Source organism: Mus caroli, chromosome 2, assembly GCF_900094665.2.
Source record: "Mus caroli chromosome 2, CAROLI_EIJ_v1.1, whole genome shotgun sequence".
Lineage (NCBI taxonomy): Eukaryota > Metazoa > Chordata > Mammalia > Rodentia > Muridae > Mus > Mus caroli.
In genome coordinates this window covers 107857385-107877681 of record NC_034571.1, presented here as the reverse complement: position 1 = coordinate 107877681, position 20297 = coordinate 107857385, and the positions used below count along the sequence as shown (strand labels likewise).

Sequence of the window (20297 nt, the reverse complement as noted above, 5' to 3'; positions counted from 1 at the left end):
AGGGTGCCGGATGTCTGCGGCCCCAAAATGGTGCTGCCTCAGCAGCTCTGTGGCTCCCGCCTGTCCCAGAAGCTGTCTGCCTCTGTGGTCCTCACTCTCACCTGTGCAGGTTAAGTTCGGCGGAGTCCTGGAGCCAAGATGACACACTGTTTTGTTTTGTTTTGTTTTGTTTTTTTACAAAATGGTTCAAGCAACATTGAATTATGATGTAAGAACAGAATTCATATAAAGTTCAATTTCAAATATTTTTTTACAAATGTTGCAGAAGAGCTAGTTTATATTTCTTTTTAGTCAGTGCAAACAGAAATTTTCCTCCTGTGTTTTCCATCTACTAATAAGTTGTTTTGTTCAAAATATTTATCAATTAGGTTCAAGATACCATTCTAGGTATTAGAGACATAGCATTGTACAAATTGCCAAAATACCTGATCTCCTGCAGGTCTTCTTCATGAAGGAGAGAAGGAAAACATGAACAATAAATATAACACCTAAAATATTGAGAATAGTGTTTCAGAAACTAGGCAGAGTAAGAGGGATTTGGAGTAAGGATTAGAAAGAATGATAAAATATGAAACAGGAGAATAGGGACTGAGAAACACTTCCAGAAAGTGAGTTATGTTTGTATGGACATTGGGAAATACCATATTCCAGAATGAGAAAATACTTTAAATACGCCCAATATTAGAAATAGTGATGTAGTAGACATATACCTTCTAAATTTAAGGACTTTGGCTTTGTAACTGTGGAAGTTTCAGCAAAAGAAATTCAAAGAACAAAGAGAGCTGGGGATGTAGCTCGGTGGTAGAGTAGCTGCCTAGCAGCTTCAGGTTCTATTTTTAATCCCCAGAACATGCCCCATACAAGAAAAGGAAGGGGAGACAGCTTAAAAGAGAAAACAATGGGTGGGAGAAATTAGTTCATCAGAAAGAGCACATTATGTGGCTAATATTCACATGTAACTGCAGTTCCAGGGAACCGGACATGCTCTGCTGGCCTTATAGACACTGCACATATGTGTTGCATGTACATGCATGCAGGCCCTCACACATACACAAAAAATAAATAAATCTGTTTTAAAAATGTATAACAGATAGCAAAGTAGCATCACTAAATGCATCCATAATGGAATAATTCCACTAACTGACAATGTTTTAAACTTGGCATTTAGAGATTATAATGTCAGCTGATCTGTATGTTGTCTGTAAGAGTCACTCTTTGAATATGGATCACAAAGAGGTTAAAATTAGAAAAAAATGAAGAAAGACTGATGTTGCTAAATCTAAAAAAAAATCTAATTTGCTATACTATATAAATATTAGACAAATAATATCCAAGTAATGATTATTACACTAATAAAGAGAGATTCGGCAAAAGGAAGAATGTCAATGTACCAAAAAAACCATAACAATCCTAGTTGTGTCTGTTTCTAATAAAACACAGAGGCAAAAGCTTATAGAACTGAATGAGAAGTTATTAAAGTCACAAGCAACTGAATATTTCAAAAGCCCCTGCTCAATAATGGAATGAATACAGAGATCACAGTCAAGAACAACACCCCAGAACCCTACATAGCAATTAATCCTGATTGACACTTGTAGAATACTCCAGCCCCAAAGGACAAAATTCATACATTTTTTGAAAAAAAAAAAATAGACATTATATACTCACACAAGCATACCATACTCAAATCTAAAATATCTCAAAAAATATAACAGACTTGAAATTGTACTTGCTATGATTATCATACCTTGAATCAATATTTGGAATCTAGATAGCTAGGAAATATTCAGATATTCAGATATTTGACAATTGTGTAGAACTCTGTGTATATATACATATGTATATATGTGTGTGTGTGTGTATATATACATATACACACATATATAGTATACATACATTTACACACACAAATATACATATATGTATGTATATATATATATATATATATATATATATATATATATATATGGGGTGTCAAGCAAAAATAAAAAATTCACAATGGAATTCAACAATTATTTTGAATTAGATGGAACATGAAAACACAAGATAATAAATTATGGAATGCTGTCAAACAGCTTTGGGGGAATGTACAGATAAATTCATTTGTAATCTAAAGATATGATGAATCTGAATTTACATTGTAGGGCACTGGAAATGGAAGAGCAAGCTGATATTGAAGTCAAGAGAAAGAAATAACAAGATTGACATAAATAAAGTATGAAGAAAATGAGGGAAATAATATACTGAGTCTTTAAAGAAACAACATAATTAAGAGCCTGTAGTAAAATTTATGAAGAAACTCCAGAGAAAAATTAATACCATAGGATGGAATGTTAGATGGGTTATATCACAGCTGATAAGGACATTACAATAACAATAAAACATAATAAATTTGATAAAAACCACAAAATCCAAAAGCTTATACAAGAAAAGAATCCTCTACATTTAAATAAATATAATTGAAAACACAAAACCTCCCCATAAATAACTCTCAAAGCCTAGATAGTGTTGCTCGAGGATTCTAACAAATGTTTGTGGAAGAAATGGTACCAAGTCTCTCAAAAGTCTGGCCCAAATGAGGAAATGGGTCCATCACATGCTGTGAGGTCAGAAAGGACCTGATACCAGAGTAGCCATAACTAATCAAAAGAAGAGAGGGGTGAGGGCAAGGATGGAGAGAGACACACACAGAGAGAAACAGAGACAGAAAGACAGAGAGAGAAATTAAAAAGTACAAACCAACATTCCACAGTCAAATAGACACAATAGTATGAAAAAATTCCTGAACAGAACACCAATGGCTTATGCTGTAAGATCAAAAATAGACAAATGGGACCTCATAAATTTGCAAAACTTCTGTAAGGCAAAATACACTGTCAATAGAACCAAACAGCAACCAACAGATTGGGGGAAAATTCATACAAATCCTTCATCCGATAAAGGGCTACTATCCAATATATACAAAGAACTCAAGAAGTTAAACTCCAGAGAACCAGATAACCCTATTAAAAATTTGGGTACAGAGCTAAACGAAGAATTCTCAACTGAGGAATATAGAATGGCTGAGAAGCACCTAAAGAAATATTCAATATCCTTAGTCATCAGGAAAATGCAAATCAAAACCCTGAGATTCCACCTTACACCAGACAGAATGGCTAAGATCAAAAACTCAGGTGACAGCAGATACTGGCGAAGAAGTTGAGAAAGAGGAACACTCCTCCATTATTGGTGGGATTGCTGGTACAACCACTCTGGAAATCAGTCTGGTGCTCCAGAGCTTCCAGGGACTACACCACCAACCAAAGAGCACACATGGAGTTACCTATAGTTCCAGCCTCATATGTAGCTGAGGATGGCTTTGTCAGACATCAAGGGGAGGAAAGGCCCTTGGTCCTGTGAAGGATCAATAACCCAGTGTATAGGAATGCCAGGTCAGGGAAGTAGGATTCGGTGGATGGGTGGGGGAACACCCTTACAGTAGCGGAGAAAAGAATGGGATAGGAGATTTTCAGTGGGAAAACCAAGAAAGGGGATAACATTTGATATGTAAATAAAGAAAATATCTAATATTTTTTAAAAAAGAAAAGAAAATAGGACATAGTATTACTTGAGGACTGAGCTATACCACTCCAGAGCATATACTCAAAAAATACTCCAACATATAACAGGACACATGCCCCACTGTGTTCATAGCAGCCTATTCATAATTGCCAGAAGCTGGAAACAACCCAGATGTCCTTTAACAGAAGAAAGGATACAGAAGATGTGGTACATTTACACAATGGAGTACTACTCAGCTACTAAAAACAATAATTTCATGAAATTCTTATTCAGATGAATGGAACTAGAAAATATCATCCTGAGTGAGATAACCCAGTCACAAAAGAACACACATGGTATGCACTAACTGGTAAGTGGATATTAGTCCAAACGTTCAGAATACCAAAGATTCAATTCACAGACCACGTGAAGCCCAAGAAGAAGGAAGACTAAAGTGTGGGTTTTTTGGTCCTTTTTCGAAGGGGGAACAAAATACTCATGGGAGTAAATATGGAGTCAAAGTGTGGAGTAGAGACTGAAGGAAAGGACATCCAGAAACTGTCCCACTGGGATCCATCCCACATACAGTCACCAAAAGCAGACACTATTGTGGATGCCAACAAGTGCTTGCTGACAGGAGCCTGATATACCTTTCTCCTGAGAGGCTCTGACAGAGCTTGACAAGAAGAGAGGCACATGCTTGCAGCCAACCATTGGACTGAGCATGGAGTCCCAGTGAAGGAGTTAGAGAAAAGACTGAAGGAACTGAGGGGGTTTGCAACCCCATAGGAAGAACAACAATATCAACCAGAGCTCCCAGGTACTAAACCACCAACCAAAGAGCACACATGGAGGGACCCATGGCTCCAGCTGCATATGTAGCAGAGGATGGCCTAGTCAGGCATTAGTGGGGAAGAAGCTCTTGGTTGTGTGAAGACTTGATGCTGCCATGTAGGTGAATGCCAGGGTACGGAGGAAGGAGTAGATGGATGGGTAGTGGAAACCCCTCATAGAAACAGGGGGATGGGGAGGGGGAAGGGGGAACGGGAAAGCGGAGGGGATAGAGAGTTTCCAGGGGGAGGGACTGGGAAGGGGGATAACATTTGAAATGTAAATAAAGAGAATATCCAATAAAAAAGGAATATGGTCATTTCCATAGAAATAGGAAAACCATTTAACAAATAACCATATATTGCTATATAGTTTTTTTAAAATATTTTTTATTACATCTTTTCCTCAATTACATTTCCAATGCTATCCCAAAAGTCCCCCATACCCTCCCCCCCACTCCCCTACCCAACCATTTCCATTTTTTGGCCCTGGCGTTCCCCTGTACTGGGGCATATAAAGTTTGCATGTCCAATGGGCCTCTCTTTCCAGTGATGGCCGACTAGGCCATCTTTTGATACAAATGCAGCTAGAGTCAAGAGCTCCGGGGTACTGGTTAGTTCATAATGNTGTTNCACCTANAGGGTTGCAGATCNCTTTAGCTCCTTGGNTACTTTCTCTAGCTCCTCCATTGGGGGCCCTGTGATCCATCCACTAGCTGACTGTGAGCATCCACTTCTGTGTTTGCTAGGCCCTGGCCTAGTCTCACAAGAGACAGCTATATCAGGGTCCTTTCAGCAAACGCTTGCTAGTGTATGCTTTATGAAGCACTAACTGCCAGTAGGCAAAAAAGTCATGGCATGAACTCTAAACTGTGTGGTTCCGAGGCTCCATTCTTGATTACTGCACTTACCAGCTGTAAGTAGAAGTTACATACACACACACAGACACACACACACACACACACACACACACACAGTTTAATTTTGGGGTTTCCATGTATACTCCTTGCAGGTACAGCCCCATGCTTGCTACCCGGCAGGAGACTCCACTACATCCTCGTCATCTTCCTCTTCCCAATGTCTCCCTTCTGCTTTCCTGCCACACGCATTGTGTCTCTTTTGCTCACATTTATTGGTTTGCTTCCTCACGGTTCTCTCATATTAACTAACCCCTTTTATCATCTCACAATTCTGTTTAACACAATTCTCATTAGCCTTACCAGAAATAAAGCAAAATAATGAAAGCAGACTGGTCAGACAGAAAGAGGGACATTATTGTTTCCAGAGGTCACCAATCTTGTTACATCCAGTTAAGCCCACAGAAAAACTACTAAAATTATTAAAAGAAGGTAGTAAGATAACAAATCAGGAGTTCAGTGTGAGATTCATCTCAGTTGTCAATTTGAGAAGACAGAATCACCAGAAGACAATCCTCTTATAACTCAGAGGGAGTTTCTGGATGGGGTAAATTGAGGTGACTCTAAGTGTGTGTGGCATTGCCCCATGGGCTGTGGTCCACGAATGAATAAAAAGAAGGAACTAGAGTGAATAGGGGAGCAGGATGGGGGAGGGAGGGTAAAGGGGACTTTTGGGATAGCATTTGAAATGTAAATGAAGAAAATATCCAATAAAAAAAAAAGAAAAAAGAAGGAACTAAGCTGAGCACTAGGGTCCATCTCTCCCTGTTTGCTGACAACTGATATAATGTGAATCGTTGCCTCAAGCTCCTCCCCCCAGGATTCCCCATTATGATGGGCTATATAGGGCTGTGAGCCTGAAGAAAAAAAAGCCTTTCTAAATAGATTTTGTAACTTCGACAAATAATGTAGATGATATATTCACTTTGTAAAATGCTATTATTTTATATGCTAACAACAAACATTTGGAAAATTCTATTTAAAATATCTATGTATAATATCATGAAAATGTGAAATTGAAGATTATTTTGGTACATATGACTTACATATTGAAAACTATAAAATATTTCTGAGAAAAATTAGAGATGATTAATATGAGTAGGTATGCTATTATCAGAGATTGGAACATTCAATAATGTTATCTTATAAATACCCATAAAACTGCTAAAGTCCATATAGCAAATATTTTCACCACAAATTTTCAGTTAGAAAATATAATGTGAGACAGACTTAATATCCTATATAACAATTGCATTTATAGGTATTTATTCAAGTGATGAAAACTATGCTCACCCAAAATCGTGATTGACTTAATCTAGAATAATTGCCCAAATCCAGAAGTAACCAAGTAATAAGTGCATATAAGTGTGTGTGTGTGTGTGTGTGTGTGTGTGTGTGTATGTGTGTGTGTGTTTCTTCTTACGTTTCAGGGGTATGCTCTTTGGCTCAAGAATGAATGCAAAGACTGTATACCTAAACTCCATTACCCCTTTCCTCAATCTCTCTCAAGACGCATACCTCTCTGCTTTATACTGGATAACAGAACAGAACAGAACAGAACAGAACAGAACAGAACAGAACAGAACAGAACAGAACAGAACAGAACAGAACAAAAACCTTGATATAAAGTGATATAAGTAATAGTAAAATTACAAATACATTAAAATAAAATAGAAATTATTCACCAAACAGTACATACGGGTTCCAAACATGGGTACTTCATATCATTAGTAGTTTGGAAATCCAAGTGAAAGCCACAATGAGATTTCATTGCACATCCAAGTAAAAGAGATACACTCAAAAATGGTTTTGCTACTTGGGTGTCAGCAGCAAACACATATGTCTGGTGGAAAAGGCAATGATTAAGTTACTTTGGAAAACACTTAGCACATTCTAGTGATAATTATAGGCATCTGTAACAACTTTTTCTGTAGACAGATATTTCCATTGTTTGTGAATAAACTCATAGATGAGAGATGGCCCACAAGGCTATCAACAGTGGATAGTGAAGCAAGGCAGAACTGCATGAAGACAAAGGTGCATCTTCAAGAACTAAAAACTAGTGGCACTGAACAACAAAAGTGGAGTGAGCTATGCAAAGCAAGAAGCAATGTAGAATGAGAGAAAAGGTATGCCTTCAAAAGTTGTTAAAATAAAAGGATTTCGTTTTGATCTGTTTTGTTTTGTTTTATATCATAAACCAGAGAGAGATAACTCTCGAGAGAGAGTTATGGGTACATAGTCTTTAAATTCATTCTTGAGCCAAATAGCAACACCAGAACTGTAAGAGGAAACACTGCACATGCACACACATGCCTCTTCCTACCGGAAGTCTTTACATACTGAGCCAAACCTACACATCTACAGTCCCACAAACAAATGATATGAGGTAGATAGGCCCATGTCACGTATATTAATTTCAGAGTACAGAGCACAAGCTGTGGACTGAAAAGTTAGATTGGTTAGATAATTTGATGCAGACCAACAAGAGCCCTGTCTGACCTCTCTATTGGTTTGTTTTGTTATTGTTTGTTTGTTTACTTGTTTTACATTTTGTGCTTCATTCTAAAATTTTACAGCTGGAAGAATGGAGAGTTTTGTTAATTCATGACTCCACATGGTCAAAACAGCCTATAGTGATGTTTAGCTGTATTTAATTATCTTTAAGGATATACTGCTGTTAACATCGTCTTGATGCTCAAGTGTAGCAAGACTGACTGCAGGAAGGTTAAGTCTTCAAGCATCCCTCGCTCAAGCACAAGTTGAGTCCTTTGCTCTGCTTCTGTTCATGTCCCATCTTTGTCTTAAGGCACAGGAACTCCTCTCTTCACATAAGTCCTATTGATATGTCTCATCTACTTTTCAGTGGACACTGTGATCAGCTGTGAGTATTAGTGAACCAAGCTCCTAGAGGCAAAGTCTGAGTCTGTACCACCATGCCATTCATGGTGCCTGACATCTTACAATAAGTGCAATAGTAAAGCATCTTTGTTGCTTTTTGCATGTGTGTGCATTCATGTGTGTATGTGAGTTCTTATGTATGTGTGTGTGTGCATTCATGTGTGTATGTGAGTTCTTATGTATGTGTGTGTGTAAGTAGCAATGAGAGGTTGATGATAAATAACTTACTTGATCACTCTCCATTTTATTTACTGAGGCAGGGTTTCCATCTAGACTCATAGCTCACCTATTTAGTCATTTCAGATAGCGTGTTTCCTCTGCCTACTTCCTGTGCATTGGCTATCACACTTGCCTGGCATTTCATGATTCTGGAAATAGAAACTCTTGTTCTCATATTCACACAGCAAGTACTTTAACTACAGAGCCAACTCTCCATCATTCATTGTAATAATTTCTTGATCTTGAAACCAACATGGGCACTTCTTGGTTTTTACACACACTCCCTACACCTAGTGTAAAGGCTGTGATTTTATAACATGTGAATGTTAATGATTATAATGAAAATGTCATGTTCAGTATACAAGCATACTTAAGTTTAAAATAAGCTACCCTCCCTTTCCACACTGAGATAATTGAAAGACACAATATCTAACGAACCCTATATATCCATGCAGTAAGAGCCCACTTAAATCGCAGCAGAAGGAAAAGCCAGCTCATTTTGTACTTTTGCTGAAGAAACATGTGATATTCATCAGCATAGTTAAATGAGAGATAACTTCAAGATTCCTGCATTCTTAAGGAAAATCCTAGAAATTGTTTTTATTTATTCTAACTTACAAAGGGAATAATTTATTATTAATTCTTCAGTTATGACATTATGCAGAACTAATAAAAAAGTCTTGACATCTCAATTATGTTCAGTAAAGAGTCATGTAATTTAATAAATGATGTTTGACTTAAGCGATTATTTACTTAAAACATAGAATATGCAGGAGGAGTTTGAAATCATATTTTAGTGCCATATAATGAAATAATTGTGCAATTAGATATATACAGTGTAAAATAATGACAAATGTTTTATTTAAAACTCAGGGAACAAAAGGACACCACTTGTGCTTTATTTTCCAAGAGAACAAAATCCTACAGTATATTAATCAAAAGGGGTTTTTTATGCTTCTGTCAGCAGTGTTTTAAAGTAAACCCTTAATATCGGATCCCAATCCCCAGTTTCAATTTGCTTCCAATGGAAAGGACATTAGAGTTTATAAAATACTCCTTGATTACTTTTCTGAAGGCCTGAAATCTTGACATGTCTGTGACTCACTCTTGCTACATCAGTACAGTGGTTGAAAGAGCAATCCCCACCGTGAACATTGCCACGTTGACTTATAGAATCGTGCCCTTGAGAAAACGCCAGAGAGAAAAAGGGAGCACCAGCCACTGACAAAAATGAAATAGAACTGTCATCTGGCAGTTCTTCATAGTCTGTCAAGGAAACTATTAAAGATGTGCAAAGAGCCAGAGAGTGCTTGGGCAAAGGTTGTTAAACTACCGCTTCAAGGGCAGGTTGCTGCAGTCTGATCAAGACTCTCATAAAGACAGACTGGCTCACTGAGGACAGCAGCCCCTGCTGCCTACGCCTGGCTCAACTAGGTGGGCAGTTTTCACATATGTTGCCATTTGAGATGAGAGGTTCATACTAACTTATAAATTAGTTTTATTTATAGATGATAGATAGATAAATGATAGACAGACGGACAGATGGACAGATTTTGAGACAGGATTTTGCTATGCAGGCCAGGATGGTCTTGAAGTTGTGTTCCTCCTGCCTCAGTATCCCCAGTGCTGGCATAATAGACATGTGTCAGCATAACTAGCATAAATTAACTTTTAAGTGTATCTTTTTTTAGTAGAAAATATTTGGTGATTTTTTAAAAATCTGGATTAGCAACTATATTAAAAACCTGTCCTTTGATGGAAATTCAAATATGAGCTCTGTTTGTGGTCCTTAGCTGCCCAGCTTCTAGCTTCTCTGCAAACCTTTTTCCTCTTCCTCTCATTTAGGAAGTCTGAAACCTGGTTATTTCCTCCATCCTTTCCTCCCCCCCCATCCATCTTTCTTTTCTCCCTCCCCTCCTCCTCATCTATACCCATTATATTCTCCTTACCCAGTGTTGTTTGCTGCCTGCCCTGCTCTCCAAGTAGCTGAGAGATTCTTAAATTCATAAGTTAGATATGGTTATCTGTCCAAGACGTAGGCTGTCGAAAAGAATTGGGTCCTTTGGGGATGAGGGAGACAATAATAAAGGATACCACACAATCAAGTATATTCTGCCCTAAAATTTAGCATGTCAAGTGTTGCTTTTGTTTTTGAAGGGAACTCCAACATTACCAAAGGCTTTCTTTTCCCCTCAAAATATTAAGACATGACTTCACTTAGGAAAAGAATAACAAGGGGCACTTACTGACATTTTAGAGATTTGAAATAGTCTTTTCCTGTGATGTGGTATAGTTTGCTGTCACTGTAAAGAAATTGGGGAAATTACCAAAAAAACCAAAAAAACAAAAAAACAAACAAACAAAAAAAGCCTTAAATATATTATATAAAATGTTTCTGATAATTATTTTCTCTCTAAATCTTATGATTTATGGTTTAAACTTTTAAAATAGACAAAATTGTGTGGAGTCACTAGAAATTTAAAAGTATCTTCAGTATTTTCACATTAGAAAAATAAATTTCTTTGTAGAAGCTGAAAAATTAGATTAAATCGTGGAGTAGTTAAATCCCCATAGTGATTGTATGAGTAATAGAAGCTTATATTTTATTATGTCTTTTGTTATAAAAACAAACTAATTCTTTTAAATAGTCACGTAAATTCAAAGATCTCATCCATTCATTTACTTGCTATTCATTCATTCACTCATTCATTCATTCATTCATTCTAGCTCCCAGAGCTCTTCATAAGACATTTTGTCCTGAGATGAAATTTTCAGTGGTCACGGTACTCCAAGGAAGGTGGGAACAGCTTTTATATGGGGACAGAAGTCATAGTATTATCTTCATTTTGTACCTACACTCTCAATGTCACATTCACTTGAAGGTGCTTTCATTGCAAAGGTTTACTTTTTCCCAAGGAGACAGAGCCATGTCGGTGATAATTTTTGACTTGTACTCTACTGGAGTTTTCAGTGTCATCCACCCTCTTTTAGGTTGTTATTTCAGATACATCTTTCATGACTCAAAGGCCTCCAAAGTACACTGTAGACTTATAATAATAACATAAGTATACTACAGATTTATAGCAATAATGATCTTTGCATTTTCACTAATCTCTCAAGCAGATGGGATATATTATTTTGTATTATTTTATACTCGGCTTCCCTCAAATTTTTGGCAAGACCAAAAACACAGTGTGTTTCAAGCCCAAGAGATTCTGTTTCTCAGAACATTAAAAGGTGCATTGTAGAATTCAATTTACAAACTTGGCTAAGATGTAAGTACGACAAATAACATAATGCCAAAAATACTAGCTAAAGAAGTATAATATAAAATGAGTAATTTCCTGTTGAAGAGTGGTTTTGGAAACCTGCTGTTTAATCCAATTTTTCTTGGACAAATCATCAGGGAGCCATCACCATGAATGTCACTAAATAGTTTGACCAGTAACCCAAAGCTTACACAATTAGGAGAGTGGCCTTTCAGTAAAGGAACCAATTCTGGCCTCTGTAAATTTATTTTTTTAAAGGGGGGGGCACAAATAGCACTTTATTCACATATTATACTTTGAGCTTTGTTGGAATGCAGTATTTTAAAGTATATTAGGTTTTTTTTTCATTTCCCAGTTCATGTAATCTATATTTTTTTTCTTAAATAAAAACAGGACAAATTACTCCTGACTGCTAACTGTGACAGGCAAAGCATCAGCAACAAAAAGGACATACAATTTAAAACATAAGCATCACCATAGAAGCCATTATTTGTTTCTTTTTCTTTCTCTTTGGTGCTAAGCATTATTCATTTCTGTGACCAGTTAATGTTGAAATTCTCTACTTATTTAGACTTTCCAGGTCATGCTAGAAATTGTACACAGATAACCGCATTGGTGAGGTACTGCCAAGGAGGAGGAAGAGTAGCAGGGTGCTCCGTGAAGGTTTTTTACACATGTCATCATATTTAGCATCCTTAGACACTCTCAGAGGTAGATACCACCATGTTCCTCATTTTATAAATGAAGAAACTGAGGCACTGTCAGTATTCTGTTTGAAGCACTAACTGCCAGTAGGCAAAAAATAGTCAGGGCATGCACTCTAAACTGTGTGGTTCAGAGGCTCCATTCTTGGTTGCTGCACTTACCAACTGGAAATAGAAGTTAATAAGAGAGGCCATGAGCATGATAGCAGATCACAGGAGACACATGAAAATATGAACTTCTAGAATGTAGACATCACTCTGCTTTATTTTTTAAGTGTATGAAGTAGACAGCAACCAAAAACAGCATTTGTAAAGTCAGAGAATTACCTGGGCTGGCCTGTGGGAAGAAAGGATCTACAGAGGGTGGGGATTAAGAGTAAATGAAGTCAAGAAGGTGGACTCCAGAAAGTCAAATAACCCCATTAAAAATGGGGCTCAGAACTGAACAAAGAATTCTCACCTGAGGAATACTGAATGGCAGAGAAGCACCTGAAAAAATGTTCAACATCCTTAATCATCAGGGAAATGCAACTCAAAACAACCCTGAGATTCCACCTCACACCAGTCAGAATGGCTAAGATCAAAAATTCAGGTGACAGCAGATGCTGGTGAGGATGTGGAGAAAGAGGAACACTCCTCCATTTTTGGTGGGATTGCAAGCTTGTACAACCACTCTGGAAATCAGTCTGGCGGTTCCTCAGAAAATTGGACATAATACTACCAGAGGATCCAGCAATACCTCTCCTGGGCATATATCCAGAAGATGTTCCAACCGGTAAGAAGGACACATGCTCCACTATGTTTATAGCAGCCTTATTTATAATAGCCAGAAGCTGGAAAGAACCCGGTTGCCCCTCAACAGAGGAATGGATACAGAAAATGTGGTACATTTACACAATGGAGTACTACTCAGCTATTAAAAGGAATGAATTTATGAAATTCCTAGGCAAATGGATGGACCTGGAGGGCATCATCCTGAGTGAGGTAACACAATCACAAAGGAACTCACACAATATGTACTCACTGATAAGTGGATATTAGCCCAAAACTTAGGATACCCAAGATATAAGATACAATTTGCTAAACGCATGGAACTCAAGAAGAATGAAGACCAAAGTGTGGACACTGTGCCCCTTCTTAGAATTGGGAACAAAACACCCATGGAAAGAGTTACAGAGATAAAGTTTGGAGCTGTGACGAAAGGATGAACCATCTAAAGGCTGCCATATCCAGGGATCCATCCCATAATTAGCTTCCAAACGCTGACACCATTGCATACACTAGCAAGATTTTGCTGAAAGGACCCAGATATAGCTGTCTCTTGTGAGACAATGCCGGGGCCTAGCAAACACAGAAGTGGATGCTCACAGTCAGCTATTGGGTGGATCACAGGCCCCCAATGAAGGAGCTAGAGAAAATACCCAAGTAGCTAAAGGGATCTGCAACCCTATAGGTGGAACAACATTATGAACTAACCAGTACCCCAGAGCTCTTGACTCTAGCTGCATATGTATCAAAAGATGGCCTAGTCGGCCATCACTGGAAAGAGAAGCCCATTGGACTTGCAAACTTTATATGCCCCAGTACAGGGGAACGCCAGGGCCAAAAAGTGGGAGTGGGTGGGTAGGGGAGTGTTTGGGAGGGAGTGTATTGGGGACTTTTTGGATAGCATTGTAAATGTAAATGAGGAAAATACCTAATTTTTAAAAAAAGGAAAAAAAAAGGAAAAAAAATAATCATATATAAGTTAACTCTACCAATGAAGTTATAAATACTTCTGTGGGTCTTCATCTATATTTTATTTTTATTTTAAAATATCTGTAAAATAAATTTTGATCCTTTTTTCTTCTTTCCCAACTCAGCCAGATACCTCCCAACTTGTTCTCTACCTCACTTAAAAAAAATTAAAATCAAACAAAATAAAAAACTTAGATGAAAACAACAACAACAACAACAACAAAAAAAAAAAACGAGTAAATGAAGTCTACACCCACTGAGAGACCACACTAAAGAAAATGTCAGTACAGGACCATAGAAACTAGATAAAGGTCTGTTGCTGAGAAACTAACTACAGAACATGTCCAAAGAACACCCAGACAGATTTGAACCTCCTCTCATTCATTTCCAGTAAGGCATGAGACAGACTTATAATGAAGAAAAATTGGTGACTTGACTGAAATTCAAACTGATGGTTTTCTTTAGTTTTCTTAAATGATAACGCCACGTAAAACTTAAATTTGCCTTTAAAATAATATCTCCGAACTGGAGGTATAGCCCAGTGGTTAAGAACCTCTTCTAGAGGATCTGCATTCTGGTCCCAGCCCAACATCTGTTACTCCACTCAAGGATCTCTGATGTCCTCTTCTGGTCTCAGGCATGACACTTACATCCATTCGCATACACAGACATAGACATATAAGTGTGTGTGTGTGTGTGTGTGTGTGTGTGTAATGATTATCTTTAAAATTCCAACATCACTTTACTCCAACTCCCTGTTATAGAATATATTACCAACAAACACAGGAACATCACCTCATTTTACTGTGATTTAATGTAGAACCATGCCTGGCAATAGTAGTTGCTCAAGAGATGTTTGTGAATGATACAGAAAGGGCTTTTAAAATTCAACAATAATTCACAAGTTAGCAAACTTGAGAGCAGAGGGACAGAAGCTCTTAGCATTTGGTTGGGGTTTGAAGGATAGGGTTAAGAAAGCAATAGATATGGAAAGAAATCAGTACCACCAACCAGCTGAACTGTTCCACGGACTTGGAGAGGCAGAGCTGGTAGCATCCCAGTGTAGGAAGAGTGAGGAGAAGAGCAAAGTCTTCCTGAAGGCTGGAGCAACATTGTTTTGGATTCAAGTTATTAAATTCAAGTTATTAAACTTGAATGAAATAGGCAATACAAGACCTTTTTACTTTTGGTTCAGAAGCAGGACTCTTAAAAGGCAGGGAAAGAGAGGTCTTCTTAACCTATTATGGAGCCTGATGCTGATGAAAACCGACATGAGTAACAACAGATGTTCTGCTTAGAACTCATTTTTGTAAAATACCAAGATGGATTAGAAATGTGCAAAACAAAAGAGTCAAACTAACCCAAATTCTTCTAATTCTCTAACTGCAGTAACAGGGCTGTAACCAATTTTACTCTCTCCCCGCCCCCTGCCATTCTCTAGGTTCAGAAGGTAATTTTATCCAGACTATAAGCCCTTCTATCTTTCAGCCCATGAAATATAATATTATATAGTTGCTCTTAACTAAAAAGTCAAATTAAAGTTGAGGACACATTTAGGCTATATAAAGATATGATTTGATAGATATATTTAGATGTTTCAGGACCAAAGTAGAATAATACAGACTTTTCCAAACTCATTAATTTTTTAAAAATCAGATTTCTATAAACTATTCTCATTTTTCCCCTAGAACATTTGGCACCTGCCATTCCTCATCTCCAGAGACTCTAGCATGAGATGGCATCTGATTTAGCACAAAATGGTACATTACATAATTTTCAGCTTTAGATGTCAACATTTTATGATGTTCTGTAAATGCATCATGATTTCCAGATGTTTCACCACCTGAATCAGATTTAAATTGTGGCAAAAATTCTTTGATACAGATGCTGGGAAAATAGAGTATATTTGTTCAAATATATCATCTCAGCCCAAGCTCAAAGCACATGCTCTCACTCTTTCTTTTCTTTTCCCTTTTTCTTGTGAATTTGAAAATGCACATAAAAGATCTTTCGTGATGGAAACTGCACCCCAATACTCTTTCATCCCTGATGTATTTCTACAACAATGCTCGTCTTCCTTTTTCCTAAGAGAGACCTATGGGATTCATAACGCTCACTGTCATAACCATCTCTTGTACTCAGAAGTGAAAACATGGTTAAATCAACTCTGGAGACCACTATTGAACAATGGGTTTGTGCAACATTAGATGCTCCAAAGGTTAAATGAAACTGATCAATTCAATGCTGGTCCTCAGAGGCCAGTTGTTAAATGCCATGCAAGAATGGCCAAGTTAACTAAACAACAAGCTTGTTCAGGAGATATCCAATTTAATTCATGCATACATGAGATTCTCAATAAACTCCAGCAGCAAAAGAGTCTGATTAAGAGGGACATGATAGTCAAATAATATATGAAAACCAAAGAAAAAGGAAGGAAATATGATGAAAGATGGAAGAACATATCCAAGTCCTGCTTTCCCATGAGACATAGAGGCTTGCCAGCTGCCTCAGTGCATCTTGTTACATGATTATTCGTTTTAGCTATTGAAATTGTTTTCCTTGATGTATTATATTGTACTCTTTATTATCAACTAGTTTATACATTAAGAAACACTTTAAAAAATACCAAGGCCATTTATTTTCTTCCCTACACTAGAAATATAGTAAGTGTTTAACAAACCTTATTCAGTCAAATGGTCAAATACTATTTCTGTTCAAGGGAAAGTTACATTCTAGATATGGATCTTCTCAGAAGCATTGCACAGGGAAGACTTTGTAAGATATGTGAATTCAGTGAGACAGAAGTAAGAGTTCCAAATGGAAATCTATTTGGAAAACATATATACCAACCTTTTCATTGATGGTCAGGATGCACGTTAATGTAAAAAGCTTGAATTATGATTTTGTAGTTTCCATAAGGAAAAAGTTACCATATAAATATCTCAACTAAAACATTCCATGCCTTTGTTATAAATCAACTTTAGGACTGTTCCTTCCCAGAGAGATCATCTTAAGATGCCACTTACAAAGACTACATTGCATTGTCTACATGACTCTGTCTAAATTATATTGACTTACCTTAAGCAATGTTGCATATAAAGTTACTGAGATTAACATTTCACTGTCTGTGAGGCAAACATCTGTTAAGTCCTGTAACAGTGGGCCTTTCTTCATAGGAACATACATAGGACCATAAATTAGATTTTTACAATGTAATATTATACATGACTCTTTTTTTTCCATACCAGTATATAGAATGTAACAAAGCACTATGGTACTGTCTTGAAAACATGCATTTATGTTCTTCATGAGTCTGAGATATTAGCTGTTCAGATCTCCTGTCTTGGGTTGAATTTGTTCATAGTGTCAGTTGGTCTGGCTGCTGCAGATTCAGGATGCTACAGGTGAGAGGACTGAAATGACTTAGTTATGACCTATGAATGTCAACCTGCAGAGAGAATCTGTGAAAATTAAGGAAAGAAACACATAGAAATGAGTGCAGAACATCCCTTCTGCCAACCTTCTATTGACTAAAGCCAATTGCATGGTCAGGCCCAGCAGCAGAGCTAGAGAGATTACAAATCACATGGCCAAGGACATGATTGACATGGCCTAACAAAGGGGAGCCATTACTTCCAAGCACACACAAGGTAGGGGGATAGAAAGGGGTGGCGCCAGAGAAGGGTCCAAATCAGGAGACTTCTGAGCAGAGATCTGCATTATATAAGGTATGAACCATGGGGATAGCTAAGAAACCCTTCTAGATAACTCTAGAGAGTGGGGTGAATGTAACTTTAGGCTCATCAAGCCGCCTTACATATAGAATGTGGCAGGACTTTCCCTGTTCAATTATATTAGAATATTTGTGCAGCAGGATGGCTGTGATTGGACAGGGAAAAGGGAGACAGAGGGAAGAGTTGCAGGGACAGAGAGCAATTCAGAGGGAAAAGGGGAAACCAAGATGAAGGTGGAAGGATAGGAAGAAGATCCTGATCACTTTGATTTTAAATAGCTCCGGGTAGTTATGATATCATAAAAGATAGAATAATTGGAATAATTTGTCTAATCTAGGTGAGAGGCTTTTATCTTTATCAGTTGGTTGTTAAATTATTGTATTGGAATCTTGTGAATTGAGAATTTATTGATATATAAATCTGGCTTTTTAATTATAACAATCTAGAATTTTGTTTCTACTGGGTTGGTGGGTGTTGTGGCAGCTGACTGTGGGGTGGACAGTCATTGTGTGGGGCTGGTGTGGCAGTGAAGGAAACTGAGGAGTTCTGGCCTTGCCTGAGAATTGGTGGGCAGAGAGTAGCTGGATGGAGCATAGGAACTTGGCAGTTGGTTTTTTAATATTTCCTGCAACAATAGAATAATTACGATCAATAAAGGAGATAAAAAGGAGAGGGGAACTGGTCAAGATAAGGAAGAAGATTGCAGTGCAAGAGGACTTAGAAATTAATATTTCCTCCAAGAATGCAGTTGTTCCTACAGTAAGACCAGGAAAGAAAAAAATTCTGTATTAAAAAATATGTTTGTTAATGTCTTGAATTCTTCATTATTATAAACACTTCTAGCATTGAAGCCTCACACCAGGGATTTATTTCTTAAAGTGTTTAATAAGCTATATTTTATATCTCTGGTTTATTATGTTCATAACTTGCGAAGCTGTCCAAGAGTTCTCTCTTGTAGGAACAGAGGCATGCTCACATCTCGGAATTATAAGCATCCCCTCCTGGAGGGAGATGTGCTAACTAAATGCAAGAAGAACAGAGCACAGCCACCCCACCAAAATTACACGGCTCTAAATAGATTTTATTCTTGCTGTCACTTCATTTTATGAAAATGAAAAGTAGTTTTCACAGGTATTAAATTTTCATTTTACCCTAGAAAAGAAAAGAAAAAAATTTCTGTAAAAATTGTAAGTTTCCACAGCAGCAACTTCATAAAAATGTATGATCTTGCCCCTCAGGGTGCCTCTTCACTTGTTTGAAATGAAAAGCTGTTTGTGCTCATGGTTGGGAATACACACATCAGGAAAAATTAATCATGCAAATATTTGCAAAGTGGGAACAGTAATTGTTAGGAGCCTCAGCAGTGAGCTGCTTTTCACCACCACATATAGAAACTCTAAGAGAGAATGCCAGGCAGCAGCTCATTTGCACACAGGACGGAAGTGCCATCTATGGATGGGTGTAGCTACCAAAAACATTCTGGGTATACTCCCTAAGGAATTCAGTTTTGACAGTCAGATTGCCAAATAGTATCAGAGTTGAAGTAATTGTCTTTAAGTGTTTGCAAATGGCAGGATAGTAGACAATATTCTAAAATTAAAATTGGCATTTGTTTGTGAGGGGTGGCTATTCATTCTGGCAATATTCTTCCTAGTTATATTCAAGAAATATTATTATAATTCTTCTGGTTTATTTTGATTTCTAATTTGCAAGGGAGGAGAGACACAGCCTTTGTTTTCTATAAGGCATTGTAATAGTTGTGGAAAGTCTAAGATAATTTAATCTGAATTGTGCTTGTTATTCCATAAAAGGAAGAAATGTTGACTAACTCCATTGGAAGACTTGTCAGTAGCATTGGGAAAGGATTTTGATGGGATAGCTCCACATTTTATGTGCAATGACAACAGCATTACACAGGATCTCTCTGAATGCTAAAGAGCTAGGCATGAAACATATTTGAAAGACACCTCACCTATATTGCATCCAACCATGCCCTGTCATCCTACTCACAAGGGACAAAATGTAGGAAAATTTTAATGAGAATGTGCCAACCCATACCTTCAGTGGCATACCAGTAAAGCCAGTCTCAAAACAGAAAATGTGGGCTACCATGCAAGAATTCACTTGTAGCTCTTGAGAATGGAAGCCAACAGCTAGTAGTACATCTTTTATCTGACAATAGGAAGAATGAAGTACTCAGTCTTAAAAAAAAGTTCTAGAACTGGATATATATGGCTTTTTGATATGGGTATTTTTTTTATTACGTATTTTCCTCAATTACATTTCCAATGCTATCCCAAAAGTCCCCCATACCCTTCCCCCCACTTCCCTACCCACCCAGTCCCATTTTTTTGGCCCTGGCATTCCCCTGTACTGGGGCATATAAAGTTTGCATGTCCAATGGGCCTCTCTTTCCAGTGATGGCTGACTAGGCCATCTTTTGATA

General features: G+C 37.5%; 1 long non-coding RNA gene across 1 annotated transcript in view; it reads right to left on the bottom strand.

Moving 5' to 3' along the window:
* Positions 1-20297, bottom strand: part of LOC110307995 — a 196770-nt gene that overhangs the window by 54177 nt on the left and 122296 nt on the right. The window contains exon 6 of the long non-coding RNA XR_002379496.1: positions 10654-10710. This is a non-coding gene — a long non-coding RNA (uncharacterized LOC110307995). The remainder of the gene's footprint in view (positions 1-10653; positions 10711-20297) is intronic.